This window comes from Chelonus insularis, unplaced genomic scaffold (genome assembly GCF_013357705.1).
Source record: "Chelonus insularis isolate UGA/USDA-ARS -01 unplaced genomic scaffold, ASM1335770v1 contig_279_pilon, whole genome shotgun sequence".
NCBI classification, from domain to species: Eukaryota; Metazoa; Arthropoda; class Insecta; order Hymenoptera; family Braconidae; genus Chelonus; species Chelonus insularis.
This window is the reverse complement of record NW_023276463.1, coordinates 350386-373438: the sequence shown is the minus strand read 5'-3', so window position 1 is coordinate 373438 and position 23053 is coordinate 350386. Positions and strand designations below refer to the sequence as shown.

General features: G+C 29.6%; 1 long non-coding RNA gene across 1 annotated transcript in view; it reads right to left on the bottom strand.

Annotated features, from left to right (window-relative positions):
- The window catches only part of LOC118065246 (uncharacterized), a 142789-nt gene that overhangs the window by 27728 nt on the left and 92008 nt on the right, over nt 1-23053 (bottom strand). Inside the window, exon 2 of the long non-coding RNA XR_004690147.1 lies at nt 1021-1070. This is a non-coding gene — a long non-coding RNA (uncharacterized lncRNA). The remainder of the gene's footprint in view (nt 1-1020; nt 1071-23053) is intronic.

The window sequence follows — 23053 nt, the reverse complement described above, 5'->3', positions numbered from 1 at the left end:
ATTTAATAGTCGTATTCTTGAGAGTTGAACACCAATGTGTAACATGTCAAGCACAAATTTTTTTTCATAGTTGTCACGTTTTTTTTTTCTGTATATTTATAGGTCACATACTTTGCAAAATAGAAATAAGGTAAATGAATTTTACATATTTTTTCTAACTACGAAAGCATATTAAAAATGTTCAAGTTGAAAAATGTGTTTCAATTTCACTGAAACTTTTTTCAATTATCTACGATATCTGGGTTGAAAAATATAACATCGTACAGCAGAATAGAAAAAAAAAAGAACCATTGGACTATTTTTACATTTTAATCATAAATAAAAGGAAGAAAAAAAAGTAACTGCAAATAAAAGGATTTAAAAGTGAATAGCATTTAAATTATTCGTAGATTAGTGAAGTTCTAAGTTGCAAACAACTTAACAACCGTCATAAGATTTCTTAAATGTGGTTAACTACAGATGTAAGAATGCTGTTGAATAATTAAACGTATGTAGTTTATTAAAAATTTTGCATACAGGTGAATACTTAACATGATTGTCGAAAGTTTGCAAGGAGAATAATCAATTCAAGACACTCAGAGTAAAGTTTGCATAGAGAAATCTTTGTCGTATCGTCGTAGAGTGTGTAGAATAGTGTAGGCACGGCTAATTAGGTATTATAATGATGTTGAATGGTGATTGAATCTAGCTCCCCTTAACATTTTCACAGAAAATCACTTACTCTCATTGTGATGCTTTGAATAATAATTAAACGTCTCACTAAGTTCACAACTTAAATCACATACATCTTTGCATTTAATATATTATTCAATTGAATATTTGAGTGTTATATTCAATTGTACTAAATGTATTTCAAAGCGATTATTAAACTTTAAAAGTAATAATTAAGAAAATTCCTTTAACAAAAAATTTACGATGAATAATATATGATAGTTTTTTTTAGTTAAATAAAAAGTATATTTTTTTTTAAGGGGAAGTATTTAAAATTAGTGTTACGATTTTCGTTTATTTGCAACTCACCAATTATTTGGACAAAACAGGATGTATCAGATTCGATCAAGCTTTCTTACCTGCAACGAAAAAAAAAAACAATCAATTTTCACATGAGATTTTGAATAAAAGTGATGTAGATAAAAAAAAATGTGCTTGCAATAGAATAGTGATGTTTTGGCATCACAGAACAGTGTCTGCAACAGGACTTTCTGATGGTAGTAACGTGACTGCTCAATTGCAGGCAGAAGACATTGTCCTGTCACTACAGCAATACCAACTGCAGGAAAAGGGCTATTCTATGATGAGGACAGAATTTTTTTGTCCGGAACAAGGCTATTCCGAAACTATAATATGACTTGTTTTGTTGCAGAAACAGCAAAATCAAATATTTTTATTACATCGGAATCAAATCGATTATTTTTCATATTCGAACTATTTTGTTTCTAATAAATAATTAGTTTTTTTAGTAAATTGATGTTATTTAATATTGTTCATAATTTAAAAACATTGATATTTTGAAAAATTTTATAAAGGATATTTTTTGTTTAAATTAAAAAAAAAATAACCAATGGACACCATTTTTTGTTTATTTATTTCACCAAAAAATATAGAATATTATTAAATTTCTTTTTTCTGCATGTGATAGAAATTTATTATTATTATTCTTGCTCACATTATTATACATCTATTAAATAGAATTATTTTTTTTCAAGTGTCATGTCTTAAAAACCACTAATTGAAATGTCATTTGAAAATAGAAATAATCTGAAAAATTTAAAACACGAAATCCAAAAAGTTTACCTCAGTTAAAAAAAATAAATTGTTTTATTTTTCATTGTTACACAATTTATTTTTCGTTACCCTTAAATGTACATTATAATACCACCGCAAAATCTAGAGTATATGAGAAAAACTGGTAGGACGTTTTAATCTCGAGTTCACTTAAAAACTCCTCGCGTAGAATCGCTTGCTGGTGCTATCTCGGCACTCAGATCGGCTGGATGTTACAAGAAGGGACGACTGAGAAAAAATAAGTCGGGGGTGGCTGCATAAAACTTATATAAAATTTAATAAGTTCCCTTTACGAGGTCATAATGCTCTCACGCAAAAACAAAGTGTACGTTTTGTTCGTTTATTTATAGTTACGATTATTTCTTAATTCTTTTAATTATAAAAGAAAAAACTTCAAAACAGACAATTTCGAGAGAAGTAAATTTAGAGAGACAATAATAAATCATAAGTAACCTGATCTTTTGTTTGCAGAATAAAAGAATTTTTGAATGATTAACTGAGCTGATAAGAGAAAATTTAGATGAGAAATTCTTCAACGTATAACACAGAAGAGCCACTGAAAGCACGTCGGTCGAGAGAAAGAGATATAAAGCAGTTAACGAGAATTAAGATAGTTTTGAAAGAGAGGATGGTAGTAGTTCTTGTTTTTAATAATAAATTTCTCCGGTATTTTAAACGCTACTAAAGTGCTTGAATCGATTTAAGTTTTATTTTTCCTTCAAGTTACTCTTAAAGTAAACTTTTATCGAATTTTTATTTCATCTTTTTTTCCTTGTTTATTGACAAAACTCTCGGCTCACTTAATCTGTTGAATATTTGTTTGTTAATATTATTAGATGCATTAGCTTTTTAATAAAAACTTTCTTTTCTCGTTTTTATCGATTCTTCCCTACTGAACTACTGTCTCTCTTTTTTTCTATTTAGAATAAATTCAAGAAATTCTACCAGTAAAAATTTTATTTGACAATAAAATGTAGGGCATTTTTTAGTGATAGAATATAAAAAATAATTGGATGTGAAAGCATTTTTTTTTTATGTTAATTGATGGTAGCAGCATAAAATCGAAACAAATATTCGTGAAAAAAACTAGAGTATTTAATACGAAGAACAGAGTTAATTTTTTTCCCATACTTGTTTTATTTTTCTATAAGGTCGTTATCCTCTACATGATTGTAAGGAATAAAATACGGCTTTGCTTTTACAAGCCGCGCATAAATTGCATTGGAAGTAGTTTAAAGAGCCTGATACTTGGCTTCTTATACCCTAGGTGCCATGCCGGAATGACTTAATTATGAGGTATAAAAGACAAGAGCAGTATCTCACTAAGGGTGATATATTTCATTCAAGGAGAATGAAGACAGAATATACCTGATGCTACTTCGTGACCTCGAAGAAACTGGCTTTAACGACTGATCGATTTCTTTCTCGCAAACTTCAAGGCATACTGAGAGGGAGAAACCAAGAGAGACAAATGACTCGCGGTTGATCTCAAAGTCGATGGAGAAGAACGTGCGATCTCGTAAAATTTATCCTGAGGCAAACTGTTTTTTATACTTTTCTTCCCCTTTCCTTTTTCCTCTTTCTCCGGAGTGTATTTTCTTACGGATTGGAATATTGAATTTATTTTGCCCTAAGCAACAAAACAACCAACTTTCTTTCCCTCAGTAAAAAATGGTGTTTTGTCAACGCTGAATATACGATGCAGTAAACAAAAATTGGAAGAAAAAATTTTTCAATAAGACCTTATTTTTTTAAATAACTTGAATCAATATTTAAATAAATACTAATATTTTTTATTTACTTGCTTTTAAGAAAGTAGTAACTAAATGTCAATTGAAAAAAATTTTTTAATTAATTTATATGTAAAAAAGAAAAAATTATTCAAGATGTAACAAATGTTTAATTTATTTGTAGCTAATATCTGATGTACATCTCATCAAAAATGAACAATATTATAATAACCATTTAGATCTGATTTCTTTGACACAAGTTGAAGTAAATTAAAAACCGAATGATCCTTAGCAGATGATCTAGTCAGCGCAGTTTCTCACTTTCATTCATGAATTAATTTAAATATTTATCGAAAATAATCTGACGATCGAATTAACTCTACACAAAAATTCAATAACTTTGAAACATTTTTTTTATGTCATTTTTAATATTACGTAGTTAGAAAGATGATAAACATTTTCATATAAATGCACGAAAGTTGGATAATTTTAGTAATTCAAGTCAAGATGAATACAAAGTTCCGGGAGTAATAGTGACATGTAATTTGGTTTTTTTTTATCTAGAAACAGAAGTGATGGCTGACGTGTAAAATAAACCGCAGGACGAGTTAACGTATCAAGCAAGTGACGTATGAATGTTAGGATCTTGATATAGATTGGTCTCGCGCCAACTCTTCACTCTTCATTGCTACCATGTTTTCTCACTTCTACCGAATAACCCGTTTTCATCCTTTTACCAAGAAATATATCTCAATCGACACATCATCCTAAAAATGAAGATAAAAATTCAATCTTACTGGCAAAGTATCAACCATTTTGGTATTTTCACTGTAATCCAACATCTGCAAAATCGCGTGACTTTTTCCTTTTGCGTCGTGTAAGTCTGAAATAGGAACGTTACGAGCAAAAGAATTTGAAATCATGTCGTGTGATTAATAACGACGAGGAAATCACCAAAGTAGCGAGGAAGTAAAAGAAAAACAAGTTGAAGTATAGCAGAAAAGCATTAGAACAAGGAAAGTAAAAAGAACAAAAATATATATATATATATAAAAGAAAGAAAGGCTCATAGAAGTCAAGGTAGAACGAAAGACAGTACGCAATTCTAGTCACGTATTTTTTTGGGATTAGGTTCTGTTTTTCGCTTGTCGTTTTAGACCTTATTCCCTTTTATCGTCGGTTTACCACTACGTGGTACCAAATGCCACGCTTACCTTTTATTTATATACTTGTCTCTTTACCCCCATACTTTTTCATAAATGCAAAGAAACTAAATAAAAAGAATTGTTCAAACACAAAGATTTGTTCAAGTACGAGTATACTTCCTATTTGTGTCACACCTGAAAGTTTGACTACTGAACAAATATTTTGATAAATATTTATGCTCAGAATTAATCTAATTCTTCTTTTTTTTTAAAGTTTTTATTGATAAAAAAATTGTTAATATATAATTTTTTGTAAAGGTTCAACAAAAGTAAATTCAATAAAAGCAAAAAAATCACTCCTCTTCATTGCTCTTTTTATTTTTTTATAATTTGTTACATATGAATGTAATTGTTTTTAAAAATCTTTTGAATTATTTAATTGATAAAAAATACATTCAAAAAATTTTTAAAAACATCGTAGTTTATTTTCAATATTGAAAATCAAAGTTACAAAATCGAAAGCTGCAAATTATTTTGTTTTACTTCAACGTTATGATATTTCCAATTGAAATTGAAGTAAATTTGAACTGAAGGTATTTGTATTGAATTTAATTAACTATGCACACATTGTAGAATTAATTTCTTAGGTAAAAAAAAAAGATACATTCGATCGAGTTCACACTATAATTAAGAATCAGTCTCTCTAATCCGCAGATAATCGTTCGTTCGTTTCTCAATTTATAGGGAAATCGACGGCAAGTTTGATCCAATTGAATCTCGCCTCAATTTTCATATCTAGCTTCAGCATACACATAGACTTCATCTCCTGCAGCACTGAAGCTCACTAGTAGTAGCTCGACGGTCTTCGATAGCTCATGGTAACGATGAAATTGAGAAAGGAAATCAGTCAATTTCAATGGGATTAATAGAGACACTCAATTCCTCTATTTCACTTAGAGACTAAAAAATCAATGTGACAAAAGATTGATCAGGTGATTAAAATTCATTCTGGAATTGAACTGGTCAAGACATGATGGCAGCTGCTTCAATATTATTACAGAAACATTATTATCTCTTCTTTAATTTTTAACGTTATTAAAAAAAAATTAAGGTCAAAATTAATAAAGTATGATTATCAATGACCTTACATGAATCAAAACAATTATATAGTGTTTATAAAAATTTACAGTTTGTTACAAACAATTAAAAATGGTTTTAATTTATTAAATGATCATTATTACGACTGTATTCGATAAATAATAACAAAATATTGTTATAAATAATTGAATGTGATTAAACAATTGTATATTTTTTATAACAATGGCAATTTGTTGTAAACAATAATAACTAAAAAATGACAATTACGGATTCCAATAAATGAGAAGTTCATAAGCAGGGCATAGAGTGCACCCAGACTCATTATCAATTTTTGCTGTTATCTTTTTTATTTTAGTTTGATATTAAAATTTATTTATTAAAATAATTGAAAATTTAATTAAAGAAAATAAAATTTAGAGATTATTAAATAATGAAATAGACTTTATTGAAAGATTCATATAGTTTTTTTTTCAAACCTTTTAATAAATACCAATTATCAAAGAAAAAAAAGCATACCTTAAATTGAAAACTTATCTGAGATAAGTATATGGATTAAGAACAACAGAATGTACAATTTCATGGAATAAACGAACTTAATGTAAAGAGTATTTTGATAGTATCAATTAAAATGAAGTGAACATACTGAAATAACCATCGCAGAGTGCAAATACGAAAGCAGAGAAAGGGATAGACACACAAGTGCTTAGGCTCTTGAGTAAGAGTGCACACAGTGGTCTCCCGCATCTCGTTGAAGATAATTTAGCCTGGTATTACCCGCGAGTCTGAGTTTTATTACCGGACAGAATTACATAGCTGCCAGAGGCAACGCCACCAAGCACCGACACCCTTGTGTAAAAAGCTCTAGTCCCCTTCCCATTTAACTCTCTTCTCTTTCTCTCTTGCTCGTTCTGTCTCATTTTACTTTCTGTCTCTCCTTAAACGACAAAACTCAGTGTTGGTACTCGAGATTTAGCGACTCTGCAATTTTTATTTCTGTTTTCTTTTTCTTCTGTTCCCCTGCTTTCTCATTTCATAAACTCTCAAGTCAACAAATCGATCTATTTTATTAAATCAATTCTTATTTGGAGGAATTTTTGTAATAAAGTGTTTTTTTTTTTAAGATAAAAAATTATAGTAATTTATGAAAAAAGAAAATAAGTATTTTCAACTAAATTCAGTCAATTGAACTAAAACCCATGTGGAAAAGAATATATTTTATTTTAAAAATATAATAAAAGAAATTGTTGAATGAAAAAAAAAATTAGTTAATTTAACAACAACATATGGTTAAAAATAAAAATTAAATTATGTTCATTAAATTACATTATTGTTTACATTCGTATATTTTATTATAAATTTACCTTTTTTTATTCTTAAAAAAATTGTGCACTAAAGAAGAATTTATTTATGCCATATCAACCATTAAAGAATTTTATTTAAATTAAACATAATTTCTTGAACGTAGTTTCAAACCTCCCTAACTCCCAAAAATTTATCCAAGCAAATTAATAAAATTTAACTTCGAAATACCTTCTTAACTCACTAATACTAGTAATGATATAATTAAATAAATAATTCTAGATACTACACAATATTACCGAGTAATTTGTGATGATCGATAGTTAATTAACACTATTAATTTCCTTCGTAAAAAAAGATACGAACTAACAAATCGATTGATTCAGCTCTTAAATTACTTTTATTGTTATTTTTACTGTTTGACCGAGAGTAAGATGAAAGGATGGAACTGAAACAAAAAAAAAAATAATCGGGCACCTGGTTGGGATTAACACTCGGCGTGGTCGTAAGTCCGTCGAGGCATGTAGCTTCACTGAACTTCCTCAAGTAACCGACTAATTCTCGTTAAACCAACGACCATTCTTAAGTTTATAAATATATACTCTCTTCTCTGGTGAACTTACGAACGGTACTAAACACCTGACCATGCCACTCTAGACACTCATTGAGATAACTTGACAGCTGCGTCGCTCAATGGCAATTCACATTTGCAAAATCTCGCACGATTGTCTTCCGCATTCGCTTTAGTTTTACTTAATGACGTCGACTTGATGCTTGATCTATTTTTTACTAAAATGGACATTTAGGATTTGCATAGTCCCGAATAAGAATATTGCTTAGAAGACAGCAGCAAGAATCAGCTACTTATAACTTCATCTTTCAAGACATCAACAAGATGATGGATAAAGAAATATCACCATTCTTTGTTTTTTAATGAGCTAGACCTTAGATTTGAAAAACTCTACTGGTTGATAGGCAGGCGCTCAAAGCTATCATTAGAAAACAAACTCTTGATTTACAAAGTTATCATCAAGCCAATATGGACGTATGGCATCCAACTTTTGAGTACTCTAAAATATTATAAGACCTCCTGATGTACGCAAATAAACTATCACAATTACTCATTGTTTAATCGAAACAAATTGTAATTACATTTATATATTAATCAAAAATAATTTAGCTGTTGAGCTTTCCCTGATTTAAATAATGTACTCATTTTTGCATCTTAATTTTCTCATTTTTATCAACATAATTCAATTAAAATTATTTTCATTAACTTAATGTTAATTTTCTCGTGGATTTTTATTTCTTCGTACTGGTATGAGCGAAGATGTAGTGATATCACCTTCATCTTTTAGCGAGAGAAATATATTCGTGCTCTGGAATTTTACAGGTATGTCGAGGTTACGAAAGAAAAACCAGTAATTTATTGAGCACAATGGTAAAACACAGCAAGAGAGTAAAAAACCAAAGGAGTGGACAGAGAGGAGAATAAGAGAGGGAGAGAGAAAGAGTTAGAGAATGAAATATAAAACAAGGGAATAACTAAAGGCAAGCATAAGGTATATCCTGAGGCAATGGTAATCGAACGAGCGATAGGCAAACGTCGTTTTGAGCTTGACGTAACCCCATCAGTATGTTGACCTTGTACACCGATCAAACAATGTGAGGAATTCCGTAGGGTCCTCCAAGCATATTCATTGCTCTAGGTGCTACTGTGCCTTATACAAAGGACTCAGCAGTTACCCTCATCCTTTAACAAAATCATTTGACTCCTTCTACTTTGATATATACATACTTCCACCCAAGTCTTCAACTCACTCTTCAATCCTATATTTATGTTTCATCATTTTTAAGTATTCAATATTTGTTTTATCGAAAATTCCCTTTTGAAAATTTCTCATTAATTCTGCGAAAATTTTCGTTAAGTTTTACCAAGTTGGGAAAATTAGTAAGAAAGTTCTAAGATATAATTAATGGAAGAAACATTTCTCGAGTAAGCTCTTATTCAATGTAGTTCTTGGAGAAGGATATTTAAATATTATTTTTTAACCCTGATTGTGTTTTTACGATCAGAAAAAATACTTTCGATTATGAACTTCATTCTAAAGATAATTTACAATCAATGAAAATGAGTCTGGATGCACTTTGTGCTCGATTCATTGAAATCCATAATTTTTATATTATTAAACCTTCTAATATGTTTTCAAATGTCTCAAAACGTAAAGAAATGACAAAATTACAAAATAATTTTTTTTTAATTGGAAGTTAAAAATAAAAGTCCCTTTGAGTTGAAAATTATTGTTCATAAATCATGGGTGTTTGCAAAAGCCTATGGCATACTTGAACGTGTAATCAAGACATCTAGAAACTTACTAAACATAAGCACAATAGTCCACCTATATTGTGTACTGATTACAACCGAGCTTGAATATGGTGCTCGAATTTGCTCTGTTTATATGCTGACTTGATAAACAAACTCAAGTAGGTCCAAAGTCGGCTTGCAGGATTCAAGATCAGTATAAGTTTCTAATTTATAGAATCATGACTATTAAGTAGACTTCAGCCTTCTAGAATACTTACAAGAACTTCAATACATGTTTCAACATAATTTAATTTAACTATCTCTTCAAGTTCTTAAATAATTTCTTCTTAATAATTTTGATTTCTTTTTAAAAAATACAACTAGAAAAAAATTCTTTCATGGTTTTATGGAAATCTGTTCAAATATTGTTGATAAAAAAACAACAGAATAAGGACAAAGATAAATTTCCTGGCAAAAAAAATTTCTGCTTATTTGCATAATAATTTCATGAAGCAATATGGAAATTAACTCATGAGAGTTTGACTTTCGAATAAGTCAGAAAAAAAAATCAAAGAGTGAAGATGAAGAACAACGTATGACATCATTTAACGTAGGAATTCATCTTGGAAAGACGCAAAACTTAAGCTATTATGTTCTTCCATCATGTCTTTTCTTCCCTTTCTTCTTCTTATTCTTCATTGCTCTTACAACGTGGCCTACGTCGTTATTTTCTGACGATGTAATCTTTAACGAAAGAATCCCAGCGCAGCAGTAAAGTCACATAAGCGCTGCACGTGCACACTTTATGTTGAAAAAAAATAAAAAGAAAATTTAACGAGAAAAGAAAGCGAATAAGTTTAAAAGAGTGATGGTGCTTCTTTTACTAGAAAAAAAGAAAATAAAAATTGCATAGAAAAAAAAACAAAGCAAAAATTCTTTTTAATGGAAAATAAAGAACAAATTTTGTCTGTCTATATATTCTTTTTCTACTTTTCAAGTAGTAAAAACTCTTGGGTAATAAAATTACCAGATGCCAGGCGCACGCGTGTGATTATGAGCAATATTTGTCACATGTTATCTCGAACAAGCCTCTTAAACACACTGAATTAAACATGTAATCACATGGTTATTATCTCATCAACAAGTTTGTCTTTGAGAACGTTTATTTTACTCGACTTAAGTGTTTTTATCATCATCTTTGATCTTTTATTTTACTTGCTGAATTATAATTGTATTACATGCATAAAAATCTTGTTAATTATAGAATGAACATTTATGAAGCTTATTACGATGCTAAACACCATCATAACCTAGCTTGGATATTTCTCCTAATTATTTTTTTTTCTAGCAAACTGTTGAAGTAAAAAGATGTATAACACATCAAAGACTTACTCATAAATTTTTGATGTACGATGAAAAAATGTTGAATATTTGGTCAATCATTTGATCAACATCAAGCTAAATTTAGCTAGACTTCTCCAATGTCAGGCTAGGAATGATGGAGTCTTGCTTTCTATCAGGAAGATTACTAAGATGAGTAGTCTTTGATCAGCTATTTAGAATATTCCTGGAATGGTGTCATGTCCAACAACTAGACTATCATTGTACATGATGACCAATGCTGGTCTAGTCATGAAAAATAATTGAATAGGATCACCAATTAAAGAAGGTTCTATGACATTCATTTGAATCGAGAGATTAATTAACATGTTTAGAAGGTCTGCAGGTAGTTATAACAATATTTTTGCAGAGTATTTGTTACGAACAAAGCTGAATCAGTTGAAAAAATGGTACTCTATCTGATGTATCAAGCAAAGTAGCAAAAATCTTACTATAGTTTTAATATTGAAGAATTTTTTCTAGAAGTTTGTTGTTGTTTACGTGGCCAAGATAAACTATTTTCCATTAAAGTGATAAAAATAGCAGGAAAAAAAGGAGTCTAAGCTGATAAATTTGCTGAACATGTAATTAGTGAATATCTGATGAGAGAGTAAGTCAAAGAAAACCAAACAAATCGTTAAGAAGATAGACCGGAGATGAAAGACGATGAGAAAGTGATAGAAAATAGCGAGAATAATTGAAAGTGGGAAGAATAAAGAAGAGAAAATTAATTTGTCGTACCAAAGAGAGATAGAATAGAAGTGAGTGACTGGTTAGGTGGTGCGGTGGGTGAGTAAGGGGAATGGATCGCTTCCATTGATTATGAAGCAAGACGAGAGCGTTGTTAATGGCCGACGGCGACATTTATCGCGTCAATGGATGCCCGAGCGTTTATTTCCCGCGTGACAGGCGCACTCTGTTACCTTCGATATAAATATCATTCCCTCTTTCTCATTTTCCTCTCTAGTTCTCTAGTTCCTACTTCAACTTTGGTTTCTATCTTGTCCCTTCTACTCTTTTACTTCTGTCTCCAACGATATATATCTCGTTTCTGGGCTACGCATCCGCCAATGGTAGTGACGCAAATCGCTTAGCAAACCACTCCCAGAGAATTATTCAGGAAACCACGAATCGCTACTTCTATTTGCCTACCATCACATGTACATAACATCTAACCTTCTCATGCTATCTACATCTGCTATATTTCTCTTTCATCTGCAACACTATTTTAAATATGCAACGAATCCACGCATACGGTCTTTCTCTCCTCTTTTCTTCTCTTCATCTGGCCTTGACGCCACTCCATTTCTACAACACTTTACGAAATCTCAAATCTTGTGATTTTTCCTATCCAGTGACACTTTGTAAAATCGAATTTCATTCGAAAAATTCAATAAAAATGCAGCGGATAAAACGAAATGGATTCACCTCTTCTTTATGCTTCTCTGTGGAATAAAAGTTACAACAAAAATAACTGTTTTGAAATCACATTGCAGCACATAAAACAATAAAAGAAAATATGTAAGAGTTTTTTTTATTTTTGTCGAGTGAAATACTCAAAGAATTAATTGCAAATCTTTTTTTTCCCAATCATTTATTGATAAGTAGTAATATTAATACAAACTTATCAGTTGTAAACAATTTATTTGAACTGTCTACCTAAAAGTTACCCGTACAAATGATTGTTTGGAACAATGAACTTATTTAAAATTGAAATTAATAAATGAAAACATCAAAATACGACAGTGCCAGTTATTTCATTGTATATTTAATATCGTAAACTGTGAACAAAGGGATGAAAAGCGAGAAAAGGAATGGAATACATATACAATCTGCAACCTTTACATGGTAGCCGAGTGAATTCGCTCTGCATTCTCTGGTATGCAGTTCAGTCGAGTCGAGCACAAACACCGATGCATATTTTACAAATGCTTGACAAAAGCTTGTCCTGCGGAAATGATACGATCTCTGTCGAACTGTTATCGATTGTCAGTAACGATAGAATATCAAATTATCACTGATAAAAAAAGGAATGACATATTTATCGAGAAACAAAAAAAAACGTCTGTCTATACCCGGACCTTATCTACTTTATGCTCCTCTTTTTTTATGCTCTGTATTACCTGAAATACGAAAGTTAAATTTTTATCAGCTTGAACAAATGATCTGAAGTAAAAAAATTATAATTATTGATATTTATTCAATGAAAAGATTTTTTTAGATTTGATTTTTAAAGTAGTTCAGTCAAGCTTTGAAAAGTAAAATCAGCAACTGAATTAAAATTCCTAAAATAAAAATTTTTATCTTTTCGAATTCCTTGAAGAACACTTCAATAATATTGGTGTATCATATGTTTAATAGAATAATTAAAAAATAAAATGATGACAATGATAAAGAAAAAGGGATTCATGATTGTATTTGTAGATGACTCATTCAAAATTGGCGCGCTTTCCAACTGTACCTGAACTACTGAGCTATAACCAAGAATAATAACGATTGTCGATTTCCAATTTTCAGATTTTAATAAATAAATAATAATAAATTCTTATAAAAAAATAGCGCTAAGAAGTTTCTTAATGTGTTAAAAATTTCGGTAAGTTTACGGTAAAAAATTAATAATTAAAAATAGCTAAACATGAATCTCCATTAGGTCATCTGTTAAATGATCTATTTTAAAAAATAAAATTATTAATTACTATGAAATTTATTATCATTTAAAAAAAAATAGAAAAGAAATCATGTAAAAATATGGGAATAAATTGAATAATTTTTATTTATTGATACCCGTTTGAATATTTTAGTAAAAATGTTTGAGATAAATCATTTGAGATTCTTGGTAAAGTATCAGAGGTAGTAAATAACGTCAGCAGTCAAGTTAACTTTATTTTACTAAAATAAATTTACAACTTACGCAATTTCTATTGTCATACAGAAATAAAGAGAGAAAAGACATTTTTATGTTGGATTTTCCTATGTTGGTTGGTCTTATACTAAAACGAACCATGCATAACGATGCCACAGTAATTAAAACTCAACTCTCACCGACATTTCTATACTCTTCTCTTCCTCTTCTCCCTCACTTCTCATTCTAACTTTCATTCCTCCAACGCAAGCGTGTTTTTAATTGAAAAAATTCTCAACTAACTTCGCAATAAAAAATTTAAAAAAAATGAAAAATCAATGGAAAAGATCATACGCATGCACTCATCTTCAATTTAAATAATACATTAGTCATTGTCTATTTTATATCTATCTGCTCGAGCAACATTCACCCCAATACTATTGTTTAGCATGTGTTCTCGACTTTCTGTTAATAGTAAACAAAATATTCCTGTTAATTCATGCCGGTACCAATATAATGAATCGCCAATTCATGGATAAAATACCACAAAATAAGAATAAAAAAGAAGAAAAAATTGAAAATACTGAATTAAAATGTTTTTGTTATTTTCTTTTTATTAGAGATAATGATAATAACAATATTAATTGGAATGATAATAAAATCGTCAATTGTGCTTATTACATTTTTGCAAAGAAATAAAACAGAGTCTAAATCCACGCTATCGGGTTTCCGGAAGATAAGACTAAGAATCCTAATCCTCGGTAGACGTTAGGAAGACAGAACAAGGGAAATGAATGAGGTCGACGTCGTAGCCGTTCCGATAATCTCTAGCGTTACTTGTGACAATTATAGCGCCTGGATTAGCGGTCTTGTGTCCCGAAAGCCAAGCATCGTCAGTGAAATAAAAGATAGAGAAGACTAGTGGAGAATAGACTGAATTCGCGAGAAAATCAAATACCTTTTAGTTGTGGTATCTTCTATTTTAATTCTTTCTTTCACCAAAAATAGATACTCCAAGTTGAATGGACTTTCGACCATTTTCTTTCTTTTTCTTTTAAAGGAAACATTTTTCCTAATTTTCAATTAGATTTTTACTTATCGATTAATGAAATTTTCTGATCACATAACTTAATCCGCGTGACATTTTTATCGTCGAGCATTTTAATTCGCTCGAAGGGTGGCAGAGTCGATTGAGATTTATGAATGTTTACATGAAACTCGAGAGAGTAAAATAATTAACGTCACAACTGTATTTTTAAATCACTTCTTTTTTCAATTTTTTCTTCTACCATTTATTTGATAAAAAAAAATGTTTTTTATTGCAACTGGAAAAAGCTAATAATTATTAAGTTGTCAAGTTAAAAATTCCAATAAATTAAAACATGTAATTCACAAATATAATATTTTTTTTCTAATTTAAAAGATTAAAAAAGATTGAATAGAATTTGAAAAAAAAAAAAAATTGAAATAGAATATTTTATTTAGTATCGATAGAAGGTTGAGTTAAATTTTATTTATATTTTATTCCAGTATGTTCAATCCTCTGCCACCACTTTTTAATGCACTCACTCACAAAAGATCGATGAGACAGCAAGCGGATCATCTCGCGTCAACTCGCGCAAGCGGCAACCCGCAAATTTGTCCTGTCACAGGGGATTCATCCCTATTCCCTTGCTCTATCAATAGGCCAGGCCACAGATTAAAAGCAGTATTAAAGTACATCCACCATTAGGCCAACTTGGGCTGAGTACCAAAAATGCAATTTGTGGACGAGCCTCGTTTGCAACGGAAATGATGCAGAAACGTGTCATTATTTTATCGTGATTCATCCTTCAAAAGTAAATGCCAATAATCCTCAGTAATTAATTATTAATTATCACAAGCAAGCTGAAGGCTTCATGTTTTTAATATACCAAATGGAAACGACATGATTGCTTAATTAATGAGTCTCAATGATTAATTAATTATTAATAGAATTTTGTTTTAGAATATTATGCAGATGAAAAAACCATTTTGCTTTCTAAAATATATTCTCAAGTTGACTTTGCAAATAATTGTTAACGATTTTCAGGCTTACTAAATTTTTTATCCATCCTATTTGAAATAACTTTATTGGAATAAGCATTTCAGTTAAAGAATAATAGAAATTTTTTATGGATTTAATCTCGTGGGAGCTAAACAGAATAAAAGATTCATGTGACGTAATGATTTTAAGCAAGAAATATTGAATAAGAAAGCAGATGGTATAACCACATTGTAAAGAAAACAAGACTGGTCAAGTCTATGTTGTATCTTTTAACTAAGGTATATCTACCTGTATACATAAGTGTAGAAACTAATCTAGGGTTAAGCTGGGGTGAAATTAAGCCCAGTCATGGCCTCAATGCTCGACCCCATAACCTTACCTATGTGTGAGATAGGTAGCTGGTGCGCGTGCACGACCCAGGCTAGTCTACTCTCAAGTCTAACTCCACTTAAATTAAAGCAATCTATCCTCAGTAGAACTCTTGAGCTAAGCTATCGCCATCTTCAGAACTAAATTATTTATCGAAGTGTTCAAGTTGTTATAGTCTAACGCATTAATTTATACACATATCTACCATTCAAGTGTTTCAATTTATTTATCTTCCACGAGTTAGGAAAAGAATTCCAATTGAAATGATTAAATCGCTAGTGAATACTGATATGAAATTACAACCGACTTCATGTCGCGACATTACTGGATCGTGTCGTCTCAAGTTACAACTGCATTTCTTTTTCTTACTTGTCTTACCCAACCATCGTAAATGTAATACCTTACCGAACCGGATATTCTCGCTATTTCTTTACTTTTGTTACTTTCAAATATTCTTTTATTTAAATTATTAAAAAAACAATGTCTTGCACAACAGCCATTAGGTATTAAGAACTATCGAAAGTTATTTTCTCGAGTGACTTTTGTATGACATAATTCGCAGTCAGTGAACGATATTGTAAAAAAATTTTAATTAACTTGAAAAATAATCGAAATGATTTTAATTGTTATTTAATTTATTTGTAAATTTAATTTTAAAAATTTCTAATTAATGCTAAAGCTCCATCGATGTGTTACTTAAAAAGGTCAGATGATTATTTACGTGAATATTTGGAATAATTATCTCGACACATATGACAAGTTGATATTATCATGGATTTTAGTATTATATTATTTCTGTCAATTTAGATCATTTGTCATTGGTTCTTATTAGTAAACACTAATAATGTGTCTGGTCGTTCTTGGATAGATATAAATATGTATTTATTACACCCGATATTATGTATGAACATATGTCCATAAATTTTGCTAAAATGACACAGTAGACATCGTTGTATATTGATTATTATTTTTTTTTTTATTAATATCCGACATTAAATTTAATCGTAGGAATCTATCTGTATGATTAATATTATTTATAAAATGTTTATTTTACTTACTTTAGTGACTTGGTTTTTTAACAATTAAAAATCGAAAAATGGATAAATCTTCATGATTCTGATCTCAAAATGTTCTATTTTATGGCGGATTTAGAAAAAAAAAATGGGAACAGTTATTAAATTTACGATTTCAAATGGTTTTATGGCTTCGAATGGTAAATAAAAATAAGTTTTTCTGAATAATCCTTTAAAAAAAATTTCCTCGCCATCAGACGAAGTTTTTATTTTATATTCTATATGAAAAAAAAACAAAAAATTTAAAAAAAAAAAGGAATAAGAAAAGTTGACTTTTTGAGTTTTTATAGCTTAAAATAAAATTAATGTAAATTTTGCTAATTCTTTTTCACAGACTTATCAAAGTAATAGTTAAGATTTTATTTCCATACTTCACTTCTTTTCATATGAGTAATTATATCAAAGTAAACATGAATGAACTGTTCTTTGAGTTTCTAAAAAATGCCTACTACAATTAATGTTGATTTGAATAAAATAATTCATTACCTATGGAACAAGAAAAAAATTAAAAACTACCTTTGAAGTATTGTTGAGTAAATTTTTTTTATGTATAATTAAAGCTCTCCTCGATGATACTTCGAGAACGAATTGCGCAATTTCATTCAGCAAAGCTTCAGTCGTTAGGTTATGAAGTAGTTTAAAGCTGATTAAATGTTAAGCCAAATCCGTAAATCCGTTTCCGAGTTATTGAAGAAAATATAATCATTGATATTATGAAAAATTAGTCTTGTTTAATTTACTTGGGAACTATTTAATAAATTCAAAATTCTCCCAACTTTATGTTAACTTAAAATATATTGAAAGAGTTCTAAGCAGTTTTGAATCGATTTCTCTTCAATCAACTTAAGAACTCGATAAAGATAATATTATATATAAACACATGAAAATCTCACTATTTGTAAAATCAATGGATGTTTATTCTTTCATTTTCAGATTCATGATTCTCAATCTCTAGATTTACATTGTTTCTAGAAAACAGATGCTGAGAATTTTCACAAAAAAGAACATGCAAAATCATACTAACCTTCTTTATTTTCAGTAAATTTTCACATATTTCTGAACATGTTTGACTAGTAAATGAATTGTTTTTGTTTTATTTCTTTTATAAACTCCTACATATTTTATTATACGTAGCTAAGATTCTTTAAATTCACTGACAATCTTTTTTATGTTTTGAGAAATTTAAAAGCATGTTAGAAGAGTTAAAAATTTATGTATCTACGTAAATTTGTACATTTTTAAGTTAAAAATATCTTACGAAATAATTACCAACAAAAAATCCTATTCTAAGTGATAATGATGTGATTTTTAATAAAAGTTATGACAAAGAGTATTATTGACAGGAAAGTTGATCCATGAGGACATTAGAAAGAATGAATTAAGAGAGAAAAAATAAAATGTAGTGCATTTATCGTCAGCAAGATAGTGTACATATTTCCATCAGGTTTATTTAGTAAATTTATTATTCATTTGGGGAATCCATAAAACAGAGAACGAAAGAATGGCCAGTAAATGGGAAAGAGAGAAGGTGAAAAAGAGAGGGCGTAATATTTATTTTTAGTGAATGAAATTTTAAAAGTAAAGAGGGTAGTATAGAGACAGCAAGATAACCGAAAATCGATTGCGCAATCAATCATGCAAATTACCACGATCCGCGACAAAATCTCCCAGACCCGTTTAGGATTCTGTATGGTAATACCGTTAATGCGCGACACACACGCGATAAAGCCACTTCCCCATTTCTCTATCTCTCTCTCTTCATATTCTCTCCATTTCTGTCTGTTTCTCCATATTTTCTATCATAATATCGCGTTCTCTTTTTTGTTTATATTCACAGGCCTCTTATTTATCAACGAAATAATTATCGATAATGAATTAATTCCAACTTCAATCTTTACTCTTTTAATTACTGAAATCTAAATATCACAATTTCATCTATAAATCAGGACTGATTGTTGATAATTACCTTTTCAATTATCAGTTTTTTCATAAAATCATTCAAATTAATAATTTTATTGTTTATTTTGAAAATTTTTTGAATATTTTCGTTAGAAACGAGACTTTACCGGCAGCAACATTTACGGATGTCATAAGACAAGAAGCCCACAACGCTCTTTTTATTTTTAACTTTTATGTTATTGCTGCTAATTTTATTTTCAAACTTTGTCTAATCCCAACAATAATTAAAAAAAAGAAACATTATCGAAGAATAATTGTCATGGATAGAAGATCAATTGGGTTTGGATAAAGTAATAAGCCATTACATAATTTTGACAATAAACGTCGTGATCGGAGCCATTTAAAATGGACAATATCGCCAAGTCATTATTAATGAGATAAATGAATTTAGAACACAATTTTTACAGTGACGTTAAAAAAATAATTCTTTAGCAAAATAATTTTATCCCCCTTTTTTCTCATTCATTGTCATCCCTTCTCTTGTCAAGCCATGAGTCTCTCCATAACACTCGCTACAGGCGGGTATTAAATCACTGCCAACGAGCGAATAGTCCGTGTAGCTACTGGTTAGCTTAGCCAGACGTCATTCGCACGTACACATTCATCCCACCCCAGCTAGAATGAACAGCCAATTGCAAAAAAAGCATCAAACAATTATTCTCTGTTCATCCAACTGAAATTGACAAAAAAAAATACTGATAAAAATCATGTGAATTAACCAACGAAATATGTAAAATATATTAATAATTAACTGGTAAACGTGGTAATAATAATGAATGTAATCATAGTTGATTATAATGAAATGAATTACCGATAAATGTAATAAATGAATCAAACTTTAAATAATTATCAGTAATTAAATGAATAAAATGAGGCGATGAAGAACTTGATAATTATTTAAATGAATCGATTAAATATTCAATCAATTATGATAATAATGTGATAAAAATGGTATTAAAATGCATTTTATTTATGAAATTAAAATAAAGAGGGTGAAAAATAGCTGGACGAATCGCTTTAACAAAACGAATAATTAATAAGTACATAACTGCATGACGGACTTCATATAATTACATGTAGAATTATATGATGATGTTCGTGAGCACTTTGGTCACCTCTCATATGACCACCATCATGTGTTTCAACCCCAACTACACACTGCCTTCCACGCGTCATTTCCCTCACGACAATGCTGACGAGAATGAAACAATTGAGTCCTTCTATTATAACATAACGTGTGCGTGCCTCCCCTACGATTAACTCACAGCTATTCTTAAACTGCGTTACCACGTGTCATGATTGTAGGAATAAAGAGCTTAAGCGATGCGGAAAGATTATAAATCTGAATACAAAATATGCGATATGGATAACACCAGATTTGTAGCCTATTCAGATGTAATCACTAGTTGATAGAGGCTATTTAGAAAATGTTCCTTGTTTGTTTTTTAGATTCAGCATTTCTTATTAAGAGTAAATAATTGATTTTTATATAAAAAAAGGCAGCTATGTAATTTTTATTTGTTTAAATTAAATTTGATATTTATGTCTTTTATTTTTCTTTTCGTTTGTAATTAAATATTTTTGCGATAAATGCTTCTGACAACGTTTTATATTTTTTGCATACTAATTTTCATCTAAAGTATCATTAAATACAATATTAATTAATAAAATATAATAAATTCAATGATTAATAATAAATTTTTAAATCTAATTCTTGATTTTACATCTCAAATGAAGAACGTATCAGCACGTAGTGCCACATTTAGTAATGAATAAAATGGATCTCAATTTCCAAATAAACGTTTTATATTTATTTGTTTAAATTACTTTTATCTCTTTCACTCTTTTATGACAATGGAAAATCATTTTCGTACTCGATATTATCTAAAAACGAGAGAAAACTCATTTCCAAGAGCGAATACTATCGCCATCTACTAGCTGCTACAGAAAACTAGAATTCGTGCCGATGAATTTACACGCCACCCCTTTTTATATCTTCTCACCCTATTCATTCATTTTTTTTTCTCATCTTTTCCCTCTGTTCCTTTTATTTCATGCCCATATACCTGCAGTCATCTATGCTCTTCCCTGTCATTTACGACGATGCATACACGAACTAGTGTGCGAAGAGTCATATAAAACCGACGAGACATCTCACTAGTAATCACCATATATACTAGCACATACTAGCACATAAGTATTTCCAATTGCAACTTCTTACAAGTGAGATCGTAAAAATAAAATAAAATACTCCTGAAAAAATATTTCTTAAATTATTTGAGCATCTTTAAAAGAGTATATTATCATTAATAATGAATTATCTTTTAAATAATTGATTGTAATAATGTTTTTTATCATATATATAAATATTTTTTATTAAAAATCTTTTTACTTGAAGTTAAATGCATTTTTGTTGATTCAAGTATTACAAACATTTGAACATAAATAAATGAAATAATTTAAAAGTCATGAATTATGAGTGCTGTGACCTAAATGTAATTTACACTTTACAGTTGAGTAATTATGATTCTAAATAATGCTAGTAATTTTTCTCATCTTGTTAAAGAATAACAATAATGAAATTTAATTTGAATAAATATTTCAACTTTCAATGATAAAAATTTATCAGTCAAAAAGCATCTTTTAAGCTTGTTTTTCTAAATGAGTAATTATTGAATAATAATAAATAATAAATTTCTAGTTAAATAGAGAAATGAATTTAACACAAAAATTAAACAAATTAAAAATAAATTGTTAGAAAATTAAGTATTTATTCCTTAGATTGGATTTTTCACTAAAAGTTTATGTAGGTGAAAATAAAATCACTGCTTTCTTATTGTAAAAATAATTCTGATGTTTCTTTCGGAAAATTAAAGGTTTTTATATTTACTGAACTAATAAAAGCTTTTTTACTGTGAACAAATGAAACGTTTTAGAAGCCATGACTTGAATGTATTTTACGTATTGCAGTAGTGAAGTTCAAGTTTTGCTTTGACCTAAATTAGTACAAAAAATAGGATAAAATAAAACAAAATGATGAAAAGTTGAAGTTTAAGAAGCAAACAAGAAGTAATGTAAAAATATAAGAAACGGAAGACTTTGGAATTAGTTGTATTTCCACTACACATCACTTATTCCATTTTACATTATATTTTTTCTTCCTCAAATAATGTATTTTTTTTTTGCTGACCTTAAAATAACTTCATCAGCACACTGCCATTTCGTCTGACGATAATCCCAACGTCAAAATCGAACGTCGATCGGATTATCGCGTTAACTCGCGAGCTTTTATACGATAAGTCGCTCGCTCGATTGCGCGCTTCATTGCACAATATCCGCTGCACTGCGATCTTGCAACGTTATCTTCTATCATGGTGAGTAAATAGAAGATTACTTCACGGAGAAAAAATTCCGTTAATTTTTATTTAAAAATCCATACAAAAATTACCGTGCTGCTCAAGAATGTGAGTTCAAACTTACTGAAAAGTAAAAAGTAATGATCAACATACAAAAATTATAAGTTACATAAGAAAATGTATCATTCAGTTTTTTGAAAATTACTTTGGCAGCACCAGAAAATTTAGTGTTCCACAGCACCTGAAAATTTAGTAACGTTAGCTGTGATAACTACGTAACCGACAAACAATTTTATTTAAGTTTAGTGATAATTTTTTTGGTTATATAAACAAATAAATAAATAAATTAGGTTCATTGATAATTAACTTTCTTAACTAATTAATTCGTTGGAATGAAATACGGCACACGTTTTACAATACTACCCCCCCCCCTATCCCTACGATCGGGATCTTACGCAGAAAACCTGTGTCGTCGATACAACCACCCGGCTCTCCGAAGAGATCTTCCTCTCCCGCTCACGGTGGCCCGAGAAAAATCATATAAATGACTTTTATCTCGGCCGGGACTCGAACCCGCGACCCATCGTGTGTCAAGCTGACGCTTACCCATGAGTCCACCGCGTCAATCCGTTTAAGCTTATCATAAATTGTTAAGATATAACGTGTTGCCGCCAATATTGAATCGT